General features: G+C 43.9%; 1 protein-coding gene across 3 annotated transcripts in view; it reads right to left on the reverse strand.

Annotated features, from left to right (window-relative positions):
• The window catches only part of WWP2 (WW domain containing E3 ubiquitin protein ligase 2), a 183,116-nt gene that overhangs the window by 160,490 nt on the left and 9,147 nt on the right, over positions 1-13,479 (reverse strand). The window contains exon 1 of one of the 3 annotated variants that reach the window (XM_030816469.1): positions 4,664-4,712. The gene's annotated coding sequence lies outside the window, so the exon portion shown is untranslated. 3 annotated transcript variants of the gene reach the window in all.

Genomic DNA, 13,479 nt, shown 5'->3' on the forward strand with positions numbered 1-13,479 from the left:
ATGATCACAGCTCACTACAGTAACCTTCACCTCCTGGGTTCCAGTGATCCTTCCGCCTCAGCCTCCTGAGTAGCTGGGACTACAGGCATTTGCCACCACATTCAGCTAATTTTTTTTCCATTTTTATTTATTTATGTATTTATTTTTTGTAGAGATAGGATCTCACCATCTTGCCCAGGCCAGTCTTGAACTCCTGGCCTCAGGCAATCCTCCCAGCCCCACCTTCCAAAGTGCTGGGATTACAGGCATGAGCCATTTCACCAAGCCAAAAAGATATGTTTTGACTCCCTTAGACTAAATTTGTCTCGGCAAAGCAGTAAAAAGATCAACTCTCTTTGCTACCCATCAGATTAGAAAGAGATGAGAAGCCTGACAATTAGTGTTGGAGAGAAGTCTCACATGCCTGTGGAGGCAGCGCACATTAGATGGCAACTGACGACCTCCGGCAGAGTTAAAGACACGTAATTCTGGACGTACCAGGATTCTACTCCCAGGCATTTGCAGAGGGAGAAATTCTCCAACACACACAGAAGAGGCCATGTTCAAGGATGTTCCTCATAGCAGTATTTGTAATGGTAAAAAATTATAAACAACTTAAATACCCATCAATGAGGGAATGGATAAATTGTGATATATTTCTAAAATGGAATGCTATATAGTACCTGAAATATATGAATGTAATCCACATGTACAAATCCCAAACGATAATGCCAAGAGGGGAAAAAAAAAAAAAAGGCAAGTGGCAGCCTTAGTACGATGTCTTTGGTGTACACTTGAACTTACATAAAACAACTGTATACGTTGTTGTTGTGGACACACAAATGTTTAAAAGTATAAAAGCACGACGGGAAGGAACCACACCAAGTTCAGAACAAAAGTTCCCTCTAGGGTTGGGGAGGAGGGAGCAGAGAACTGGAGTGAGCAAAGAGACCAAAGGAACCTCAACTGTGTCTGCAACATTTTATCTTTCAAAGAAAAAAGTTCTGGAGCAAATATGGCAAAATGTTCATATTCATTAAATCCAGATGGTGGTTTTTATGACTGTTTGTTATCTTCATCTCTAACCGTTTTATATGTTTGATCTCTTTCATAATTGAACAATAATTTTAAGGGGAAGCAAAAGATCATATCTTGAATAATGCAGGAAAGATAATAAATATTATAAATTGAGCCTTGGGGCTTTTAGTTAACAGGGGTTAAAGCACTAAAAGCTGGAAATCCATTATTTACAGACTTTAAAAATAAAAGAATATTTTAGAAATCTTTACTTCTATTGGTACTCTTTCTTTCCTAAGGCAACTCAACTAATGGTAGTTTTTCAACTACCTTGTTCTCCTGAACTGTAGCAGTTTTGAGCCTTTGGTCCTGACTCTTCGAGAATGAAACTCGAAGCCCATACATGGCCTGTTCAACAGGAGAAAGACCAGACTTTTTGATCTACACTTCAGGGCCGCAAAACTAAAACAATCAGATAAATTCTAAAGAAGGCTCAGAAGGAACAAAGCCAACTGGGAAGGCAGGAGAAACAGGGTAGATAACATCACCATGTTTTCTTTCTCCAGTGTCTTTTAAAATTGCAGTCCACTGTTTATTAACGGTAATCCATGTTATTCTATAGAGCTTTGTCTGGAGTTCCAGATCTAATGAGCAAGATACCACCCTGATATTATATAATGTAGGCATTTGGAATTGTAAAACCTTTCCAGTTGACGCATAAAGAAAAATAACCGGCCGGGGCCACGCACAGTGGCTCACGCCTGTAATCCCAGCACTTTGGGAGGCTGAGGCAGGTGGATCACCTGAGGTCAGAAGTTTGAGACCAGCCTGGCCAACATGGCGAAACCCCATCTCTACTAAAAATATAACAAATTAGCCGGGCGTGGTGGCGGGCGCCTGTAATCCCAGCTATTTGGGAGGCTGAGGCAGGGGAATTGCTTGAACCCAGGAGGTGGAGGTTGCAGTGAGCCAAGATTGCACCATTGCACTCCAGCCTGGGCAACAGAGAAAGACTCCATCTCAAAAAATAAATAAATAAATAACCAGCCAGGTGTGATAGCTCACACCTGTAATCCCAGCACTTTGGGAGGCTCAGGCAGGCGGATCACTTGAGGGCAGGAGTTCGAGACCAGCCTGGCCAACATGGTGAGACCCTGTCTCTATGAAAAATATAAAAATTAGCCAGGAGTGGTGGCGCAATTATAATCGCAGCTACTCGGGAGGCTGAGGCAGGAGAATCACTTGAACCCAGGAGGCGGACATTGCAGTGAGCCGAGATCGCGCCACTGCACTCTAGCCTGGGTGACAGAGCAAGACTCTGTCTCAAGAAAAATAACTGTAACTATAGAAAAAAACAGATCCCATCCCCATCAAAGTACTTTCGACCTCTTAGCTTTGGCCTCCCATCTTAGACAAGGTTCCTAATGTGTATTAGGTCCAAATCCCCACTATCCACTACAAGAAGCTTAGGAAACCTGAGGCCCAGACTTTACACTCTGTCTCAGCAACACAAACAGATGACTCTGTACATGTACTCAAGTAATTTCTCCCCTGCTAATAGCCATGGAAAGTAATTGCATCCTAATCACTCCAAAACTCTGAGTGAGCATAAGCTTTGCTGGAAGAGGGAGAAGGGGGTCAATGTTTAAAATATAACTAAAGGTTACCAGATGAACAAAGTATTTCATTATTGAAGAAACTAATGGACTTATTGGGAGGGGGACGGGAAAGTCAAAATGTCCCCCTTTACTAAGTCTGGTAGATCTACTGAAATTTCTCAAAAAAAAAAAAAAAATATATATATATATATATATATTTATAGTGTAAGTATGTGTGTGTATGTATATATGTGTGTGTGTATATCTATGTATGTGTGTGTGTGTGTGTGTGTGTATATATATACACACACACACACATATTTCAGACAGGGTTTCACTCTGTCACCCCAAGCTAGAGTGCAGTGGCACAATCATGGCTCACTGCAGCCTCAACCTCCTGGGCTCAAGCAATCCTCTCACCTCAGCCTTCTAAAAGGCTGGGACTACAGGCACCAGCCACCAGACTCACCTAATTTTTTAAATTTTTTGTACAGATGAAGGGGGTCCCTATGTTGTTCAGGCTGATCTGGAACTCTTGAGCTCAGGCGATCCTCCCACCTCAGCCTCCCAAAGTGATGGGATTACAAGCATGAGCCACCACACTTGGTCTCAAAAATACAAATATTTATATATAATATGAATACAAACAACATATTTCCTCTGAACTTATCCTCTACATAAATCTTGACAAGCATTTTAAAAATAAAATATAAACTAATAGGATAGAAACTATAAAAGTTGTATACCAAAGTACAATAAATAAAAAGATTTTTTAAAAAGAAAATATAGGCCGAGCGCAGTGGCTCACGCCTGTAATCCCAACACTTTGGGAGGCTGAGGCAGGTGAATTGCTTGAGGTCAGGAGTTCGAGACCAGCCTGGCCAACAGGGTGAAACCCCATCTCTACTAAAAACACAAAAATTAGTTGGTCATGGTGGCAGGTGCCTGTAATCCCAGTTACTAAGGAGGCTGAGGCAGAAGAATTGCTTGAACCCAGGAGGCGGAGGTTGCAATGAGCCAAGACCGCACCACTGCACTCCAGCCTGGGTGACAGAGTGAGACTCCGTTTAAAAAAAAAGAAAATATAAAAGTATATCACACATTAAGGAAAGTATTATTTCACAAAAAGTTTTACCAAATAAATATACATGTACATATACAAAATATATGCATATATGATATATACATATGTATATTGTATATATACACATATGTATATATAAATCCATATACTGTTTTAAGATAAATATATATACATAAATATACACACACACATATACTGTTTTAAGATACAAAATGTATGTCTTACTAAAGGTTGCAGTCAAAAAAGCTTGAGACTACTGGTCTACAACAATCCCATCTAAGGTAGGGTTTTAGATTAAACAAACACTACAGAACCCAATAAGCAAACACTACACTGGGGACTAACTTCATTCAGAGAAATGTCATCAGTTTATTATCATTATTTTATTTTATTTTGAGACGGAATTTTGCTCTTGTTGCCCAGGCTGGAGTGCGATGGCACGATCTCGGCTCACCACAACCTCTGCCTCCCAGGTTCAAGCAATTCTCCTGCCTCACCCTCCAGAGTAGCTGGGATTATAGGCATGCACCACCATGCCCAGCTAATTTTTTGTATTTTTAGTAGAGATGGGGTATCTCCATGTTGAGGCTGGTCTCGAACTCCTGACCTCAGGTGATCTGCCCGCCTCAGCCTCCCAAAGTGCTGGGATTACAGGCGTGAGCCACCACGCCTGGCCTATTATCTTTATAAGTTAAGAAATTTCCCACATCTAGGTAAAACAATCTCTAGAGCTTAGATAAGAGGCATTCGTTCATTTGACAAATATTTATTGAGCATCTATTATGTACTCTGCACTGGTTTTGGTGCTAGTGATATACTGGTGAATAAAACAGAAAAAAAAAATCCTTCTTTACAAGATTCTCCTGGTAAAGAGTCAGGAAAGATCCCCTCCTAGCTCTAGTTGTGGGAAGTAACCATAGTGAAATATGCTCAGAGCAATGGCCTACTCTCCAGGGAAAAAGACTTTACCAGAGCCTTATCCTACCTGGTGGAAGAGAATTCCCCTGACTCCAGCCCTCTTTGGCCTTTCTGTTTCATCTAAGGGAAGAAAAACAGTTAAATACAAGGGACAGTCATAGCCTGGGACACAGGCCCACTAAAAGACTAGGATTTGACCATGAGGCTATAGAATGCTTCCCCTCCCCCATACTTTGCTGTCACACCAACAGGGCTCCAGTACAATAACAGGGAATTAGGGCTGAAAGGCATACACTCTATTTAAGAAGGAGTTTCTAGGGAAAACCAAAGATAACAGGGGAGACAGAAACAAGGACACTAGAGGAATTTGAAGCCTCAGATACCTACAGTTAGAGCAATCATAAAACACAGACCAACGCTTAGCCAGATTAACATGAAATGCCATACTAACAATACTAATGGCCTATTTACCTCATTTCCTATTACCTAATACATCATGTCCAGCTTTCTTTTTAAACAAGAACTAAGGAGGGGTAAGGAAGAGGAGCTGGTCAGCAGGAAGAAGGTCAATGTCTAGCTCTCAATTAAAAATTACAAAACACACTAAAAGGCAAGAAGAAACAGTGTGAAAAAGAGATAAAACAAGCATCAGAACCTAACTCAGATAGGACACATTTTAGAATAATCAAACAGGTAATGCAAAATAACTATGATTACTAGGTTCAGGGCTCTAATGGAAACAGCAGACAACACACGAGAATAGATGGGCAATGTAAGGAGAGATACAGAAACTGTAAGAGTCAACAGAAAATGCTAGAAATCATAAACACTGTAATAGAAGTGAAGAATGCCTCGATGGGCTCATCAGTAGACAGGACATGGCTGATGGGGTTTAAGATACCTTACCCCAAAACATGACACCTTGGCATTTAAGAAAGCAGGAAAAGCAGGAAGTCACTCTCAGCTTCCTCTCACCCTTCTCCCATAAAGCAGGTCATAAAGCCTATGAAAGATTTTCTGACCTTCCCCTGAAACAGGTCATATGACCCTCCTTTGAGAGATGCCCTCCTTATACCACAAGGAAAGGAATATCCTTCTCTGAAGACAAAAGGACACAGAGAAGAATCTGAACAAATAGGACTTGTTAAATTTCCCCCAGTGTATTACCAGTCAATCATACCCCTTTTGTCCAATCATATTTCTCCACGATTGTCCACTCTTCATCAAACCTAAACATAAATACACATTATATGTTTCTCCAGGTCTTAGTCATGTAAATTTATATTATATAAATTTGCATGCTTTTCACTTTTTCTTTTTTTTTTTTGAGACAGAGTCTTGCTCTGTCACCCAGGCTGGAGTGCTGTGGCATGATCTTAGCTCACTACAACCTCCACCTCCCAGATTCAAGTGATTCTCATGCCTCAGCCTCCTGAGTAGCTAGGCTTACAGGCACATGCCACCATGCCCAGCTAATTTTGGTATTTTTAGTAGAGATAGGATTTTACCAAGTTGGCCAGACTGGTCTTGAACTCCTAGGCTCAAGCCATCCTCCTGCCTTGGCCTCCCAAAGTGATGGGATTATAAACATAAGCCACAGCACCTGGCCAAAACAGAAATTAAAAAGGCACGAACAGGAAGGTCTCACTGAGAAGTTGACATTTCAGCAAAGATCTGAAGAAGCTGAAGGAAGAAACTGAGAGCATCTGCAAAACATTCAGATAGATAAAAGGGTATGATGGCCAGCTGTGGTGGCTCATGCATGTAATCCCAGCACCTTAGGAGGCCAAGTCAGGTGGATCACTTGAGTCCAGGAGTTCGAGACCAGCCTGAACAATACGGCAAAACCTCGTCTCAACAAAAACCACAAAAATTAGCCATGGTGGCACATGCATGTAGTCACAGTTACTCGGGAGGCTGAGGTGGGAGGATCGCTTGAGCCTGGGAGGTCGAGGCTGCAGTGAGCTATGATCATGCCACTGCACTCCAGCACAGGTGACAGAGCAAGACACTGTCTCAAAAAAAAAAAATGCTGTTGAGATGACAGCATGTCTGGGGAATACAAGGAAGGAAAGGGGTCAATATTGGGGGGAAACGTAAGACGGGAAGAATAACAATAAGATAACAGATATAATTGAATGTGTAGAGTTAGGTTAAATTATCCTTAATGAAGGATCAAATGCCTTGGAGCAGTGGTTCTCCATCCTTTCTAGACATCTGAATTATCTGGGGAGCATTAAAAAAAAACAACACTGACCACCAAACCCTACCCTCAGAGATTCCCACTTAATTGGTCTGGGGTGGGCCAGGGACAGCTGTGTTATTTAAAAATTCCCCAAGTGATCCTAACCTGAAGCTGGGTTGAGGACCACTGGTTTAGTGTTAACGAATTTGTTGAAACCTCAACTAATGTGACTGCACTAAAAGGAGTACTTTAGACCTCAGCTAATTTGGCTGAACTAAAAAAGATGCAAAAAATTTGCATAGAGAATTATGCAAATGAAAAACTGGGGCAGCCAGGTATAGTGGCTCATGCCTGTAATCCAAGCACTTTGGGAGGCTGATGCGGGCAGACTGCTTGAGCCCAGGAATTCGAGACCAGTCTAGGCAACATGGAGAAACCCCATTTCTACAAAAAATACAAAAAATTAGTCAGACATGGTGATGCATGCCTGTAGTCTCCGCTACTCGGGAGGCTGAGGTGGGAAATCACCAGAACCCAAGAAGTCGAGGTTGCAGTGAGCCGTAATCACTCCACTGCACTCCAGCCTGAGCAACAGAGGAAGACCCTGTTTCAAAAGAAAAAAAAAAGGAGGCTGGGCATGGTGGCTCATGCCTGTAATCCTAGCACTTTGGGAGGCCGAGGTGGGTAGACCACATGAGGTCAAGAGTTCGAGATCAGCCTGGCCAACATAGTGAAACCCAATCTCTACTAAAAATAAAAAAATTATCTGGGCATGGTAGTGGGCGCCTGTAATCTCAGCTGCTCGGGAGGCTGAGGCAGGAGAATCACTTGAACCTGGGAGGCGAAGGTTGCAGTGAGCCGAGATCGTGCCATTGCATTCCAGCCCGAGCGACAGCGTGAGACTCACCTCAAAAAAAAAAAAAAAAAAAAGGAGCAATGTGTATCGGTAGGAACAGAATACAATGAAGGAGCTCCCCGTCAGGACTGTTGCTAAGGAAACAAAGTAGTAGCGACACTAGCGACTTCCTAGAGGCCAGTTCTTCCCTTAGCCTTCCAGGAGCTCTCAATACACACAGCAGATTACACATACATTTATCTTTGTTCCCTTCTCAAACTCCATCGAAATGACAGGAAAGCAATACAAAAAGGTGAAAACCCACAGAAAGAGGGAAAAAAAACACAACAGAAATAGCAGCAAAATTTTGGAAAATGGTTCCAGTGTGTCGAAATTGAAACTTAGCTGCCCACAAGAGAGGTCAACAGAAGGCAAGCGGACTGGCAATGAAGAATTCCAGAAAGGATCAATCACTGGTGGTGAGGCAGGAGGGAGAACTCGACTCAGGACCAGACTGAAGACTGGCTGGAACAGGAAAGAGGCACCAAAAGCACCTCCCCACAAGACACACCCACCAGTGCCATGACAGTGTGCCAATGCCATGGTAATGCCCCAGAAGTTACCACTTTCCTAGAAATATCTAATCGCCCACCCTTTAATTTGCATATAATTAAAACTAGGTATAAATATGACAGCAAAACTGCCCCTGAGCTGCTACTTGGGACACACTGCCTATAGCATAGCCCTGCTCTGCAGGAGCAGTCCCGAAGCTGTAACTCTGCGGCCTCAGTAAAGCTGTTTTCTTCTACTACCAGCTTGCCCTTGAATTCTTTCCCGGGCAAAGCCAAGAACCCACCCAGACTAACCCCCAGTTTTGGGGCTCACCTGCCCTGAATCAGTGATGCCAGGTACCTCTGAAAGTAAGGGCAGAAGTGGGGCTAAAAACAGGAGGACTAGCAAAAGCCTATCTTGGGAACGATTAGAGTCCCAGAGTCCCCTCCCCACCCAGTTCAACCAAGCAGTTGCCCCTTCCTAATCCCAAGCAGTGACTTTTAGTCCAGCACTTTGGGAGGCCGAGGCAGGCGGATCACCCAAGTTTGGGAGTTCGAGACCAGCCTGACCAACATGATGAAACCCTGTCTTTACTAAAAATACAAAATTAGCCAGGCGTGGTGGTGCATGCCTATAATCCCAGCTACTTGGGATAGGCCGAGGCAGGAGAATAGCTTGAACCCAGGAGACAGGTTGTGGTGAGCTAAGATCACACCATTACACTCCAGCCTGGGCAACAAGAGCAAGACTCCGTCTCAAAAAAAAATAAAAATAAAAAAGACTAAAAAGACTTTTAGTTTCTTAATAGGTGAAACCAAACTCAAGACTTCAGGCACAGTTGACAATAGGGATAAGGCACCATATTGACCCAGCGAGACAGTGAAAGTCTACATTATAAACTGAAAAGGTCAATTTCCCCCACCCAACTCACTGTCCTGCACTTGGGTCCTACACACCTAAATGTCAACAACCATTGAGGAAGTCCTTGGCCAAAAAGCCAGATACAGAAACAAACAAAGAGAAAAAGAGAATTTTTTTTTCAACAATTGACAAGATGACCCTAAAGTAAGGAAATGCAAGGAAACCAGAATCGCCAAAACAATCTTGAAAAAGAACAAAGTTGGATGACTAACACTTTCCAATTTTAAAACTTAATACAAAGCTACAGTCCTTCAGGCTCAGTGGCTCCCAGCACTTTAGGAGGCCCAGGCGGGTGGATCACTTGAGGTCAGGATTTCGAGACCAGCCTGGCCAACATGGTGAAACCCCGTCTCTACTAAAAATACAAAAATTAGCCAGGCATGGTGGCAGGCACCTGTAAACCCAGCTCACTCAGGAGCCGAGGCAAGAGAATCGCTTGAACCCGGGAGGCAGAGGTTGCAGTGAGCTGAGATAGCACACTGCACTCCAGCCTGGGAGACACAGCGAGATTTCATCTCAAGAAGAAAAATAATAATTATTATTAAAGAACTTTTGACAGGAGAAAACAACACCACATCAGACTGAGCAAGTGGCAGCTCCTGCAATATCTGAAGCACCTGATCACTTTTATCACCCTACCTCAGCAACAACCTTTCAGACCTGTCAATCTTCTGGAGGCTAATAAGCTGAACCACTCATTTGCCTTTGAGTGATCCAGAGCAAGTTACTTACCGAGAGGATGGAGAGGAAAAAGCAAACTAAGTTTCTTCCTGCTATACTCTCACAACACAGAATACTACCTCTTTTTTTTTTTTTTTTTCTTTTTTAATATTTAGAGACAGGATTTCACTATGCTGCCCGGGTTGGTCTCAAACTCCTGGGCTCAAGCAATCCTCCTACCTCTGCCTCCCAAAGTGCTGAGATTACAGGGGTGAGCCACCGTGCCCAGCCCCACAGAATACTTCTGACACCAGATGTGTGGGAGCCCCATACACCAAGCAAGCAATCAATTCTGCAGCTGGCAGACACCAGCTGGGCGTCCTCTAATTCAGTTCCTACACTATCCACCTGGAAGTAGCATCAGATCCCACAGGTTTAGTTCCCCAAGACTGCCCCTGACTTGCGACGTCAATTGCAAGCTCCAGGTTGTTTTGCCGGTGCTTCTGACCAACCAGCTATAAATCGAGGTTCTTAGGATTGATAAATTTGCTAGAGCAGCTCACAGGACTCAAGGAAACACTGTATTTGCATTTACTGATCTATTATAAAGGATATTATGAAGGATACAAATGAAGAGACGCTAGGGCGAGGCATGTGAGAAGGGGCGCAGAGCCTCTAAGCCCTCTCTGAGGGTGCCATCCTCTAAGAACCTCCACATGTTCAGCCATCCAGAAGCTCCCCAAACCCAGTCCTTCAGGGTTTTTATGGAAGCTTCATTATGCAGGCATGATCAATTAAGTCACTGCCACTGCAGATCAAGTCAACCTTCAGTCCCTCTCCCTGTCCCAGAGGCTGGGTGTAGAACTAAAAGTGCCAACCCTCTAACCACAAAGCTGGTTTCCCTGGCCACTGGCCCCCAAATCCTGAGACTATCCAGGAGTCCCCAACCAAAGGTCAATTATTAGCACACAAAAAGACACTGACCAGGTGTGGTAGCTCACACCTGTAATCTCAGCACTTTGTGAGGCCAAGGCAGACAGATCACCTGAGCTCAGGAGTTCGAGACCAGCCTGGCCAACATGGCGAAATCCCATCTCCACTAAAAATACAAAAATGAGCTGGGTGTGGTGGCATGTGCCTGTAGCCCCAGCTACTTGGGAGGCTGAGGCACGGGAATCGCTTAGAGTCTGCAGCGAGCCGAGATTATGCCACTGCACTCTAGCCTGGGGGACACAGTGAGATTCTATCCAAAAAAAAAAAAAAAAAAAAAAGACACTGATCATTTGGCAGATTTCAATGATTTTAGGAGTTATAGGCCAGGAAATGGGAGGAAGACTAAATATATATTTCACAAAATCATACCTACCCTCTCTAAATCTCAGTTTTCTCATCTGTGAAATGAACCCAATAATAGTAATTACTTTATAAGATTATTGTACTGACTACATGAATTCAGGTAAAGCAGAGGACACACAGTAAGAGCTCTTCAAATATCAACTACAAACGAAACCACTTCTCGATACTGAAATATTTGGCTCTGGCATTACAAGCACCTCAATTCCTAAAATTCTTGACCCAGCTTTGAGTCAAGAAACCAGTGAACACTGATCTTGAGATGAGAAGACCTGTGTAGAAGGAGCCAGGGAAAAGCAGAAATTACTCACCAGTATGAAGATTTTATTTCTTGTTTTAAAAAATGTTGTTCAATATAACCCATGGGTTCACAAAGATTTTATTTCTAATTAACCAGCTGTAGAAACAGGCAGAGCTTATTTCTAACTAGAGATCAACCTTGCACCCACTTCTTCTTTTTTTGAGACGGAGTCTTGCTCTGTCACCCAGGCTGGAGTGCAGTGGCACCATCTCAGCTCACTGCCAGCTCCGCCTCCCGGGTTCACGCCATTCTCCTGCCTCAGCCTCCCGAGGAGCTGGGACTACAGGCACCCGCCACCAGGCCCGGCTAATTTTTTGTATTTTTAGTAGAGATGGGGTTTCACCGTGTTAGCCAGGATGGTCTCGATCTCTTGACCTTGTGATCCGCTCACTCGGCCTCCCAAAGTGCTAGGATTACAGGCATGAGCCACCACGCCCGGCGTTTTTAGTTTTTTTTGAGATGGAGTCTCGCTCTGTCACAATCTCGGCTCACTGCAAACCTCCACCTCCCGGGTTCAAGCAATTCTCTTGCCTCAGCCTTCCAAGTAGCTGGGATTATGTCACCACACCCGGCTAGCTTTTTGTATTTTTAGTAGAGATGGGTTTCACCACGTTAGCCAGGATGGTCTCGATCTCCTGACCTCGTGATCCACCCGCCTCGGCCTCCCAAAGTGCTGGGATTACAGGCGTGAGCCACTGTGCCGGACCTGCACCCATTTCTTGAAAGATATACAAGGAAAAGCTCTGTCCAAAAGATTCTCCTTTTCTTCACAGGCTCATGCTACTCCAACACTAATGCTTCTTTCTTGGCCTCCCTCCTCTGTCCAGCATTGAGTTACTACCTTCCATTCTCCAAAGGCCCATATTGAAAAACAATCAAACAGAATCAACTTTGCCAAATGACATCCTTACAAAGACTAAGCACGGAAAAAGAGAAACCAGGAGGGAGCAGGGAGGTACGCTAGTGGAAGCCCCGTGGAATTATAAGCTAAGAATAAAAGAGGCTGACTGGAAAGCAGATCTGAAGACAAAACAAGAAGCAAAAGGCATGGGTGCCTTGAGGAAGAGGACGGGCCCTAGGTCAGGACTGCCATGTCTTGGTACTTGTTATTTTTTATTTAATTATTTTTGAGATGGAGTTTCGCTCTTGTTGCCCAGGCTGGAGGGCAGTGACGCAATCTCGGCTCACTGCAACCTCCGCCTCCTGGGTTCAAGCGATTCTCCAAGTAGCTGGGATTACAGGTGTCTGCCACCACGCCTAGCTAATTTTTTGTATTTTTAGTAGAGACGGGGTTACACCATGTTGGCCAGGCTGGTCTTAAACTCCTGACTTCAGGTGATCCACCCACCTCGGCCTCCCAAAGTGCTGGGATTATAGGCGTGAGCCACCATGCCTGGCTGGTATTTTCTTAACAGTTATTATCAGTAGTAATGATTTAAATCACTGAATATTTGCTATAAACTGCGGTGGGGTGAAAAACAGGGAACTGCAACCTTCTAAAAAGATTTTGGTTAGAATCTAACCTGTCCCATCATCCAGGGGAAACATCTTCCCTTTTGTTCCCATCTCTCAGAAATTCCAGAGCCCTAGCCAGGTGTGGTGGCTCACACCTGTAATCCCAAACACTTTGGGAGGCTGAGGCAGGAGGATCACTTGAGCCCAGGAGTTCAAGACCAGTCTGAGTAACATAGTGGGACCCCATCTCTACAAAAAAGTTAAAAATTAGCTAGGCATGGTGGCACATGCCTATATTCTCAGCTACTTGGAAGGCTAAGATGGGAGGATCACTTGAGCTCAAAAGGTTGAGGCTGCAGTGAGCCATGATCATGCCACTGTACTTCAGCCTGGGTGACAGAATGAGACCTTGTCTCAAAAACAAAACAAATATAGAAGAAAGAAAAGAAATTTCAGAGTCCATAATGTAGAGTCCTAATAAGATAAGTAAGCAACAAAGAGGAAGGGGCCTCAGGTGGGGGAAAACCATGGACAGTTGTTCTGAGAAATGATTAATCACAAACAGCCCTCAGACGCATCGATCCCCACATAGCCCCCTCCAACACGACCCTGTAAAACTTC

Source organism: Nomascus leucogenys, chromosome 2 (genome assembly GCF_006542625.1).
Source record: "Nomascus leucogenys isolate Asia chromosome 2, Asia_NLE_v1, whole genome shotgun sequence".
In the NCBI taxonomy this organism is placed as follows: Eukaryota; Metazoa; Chordata; class Mammalia; order Primates; family Hylobatidae; genus Nomascus; species Nomascus leucogenys.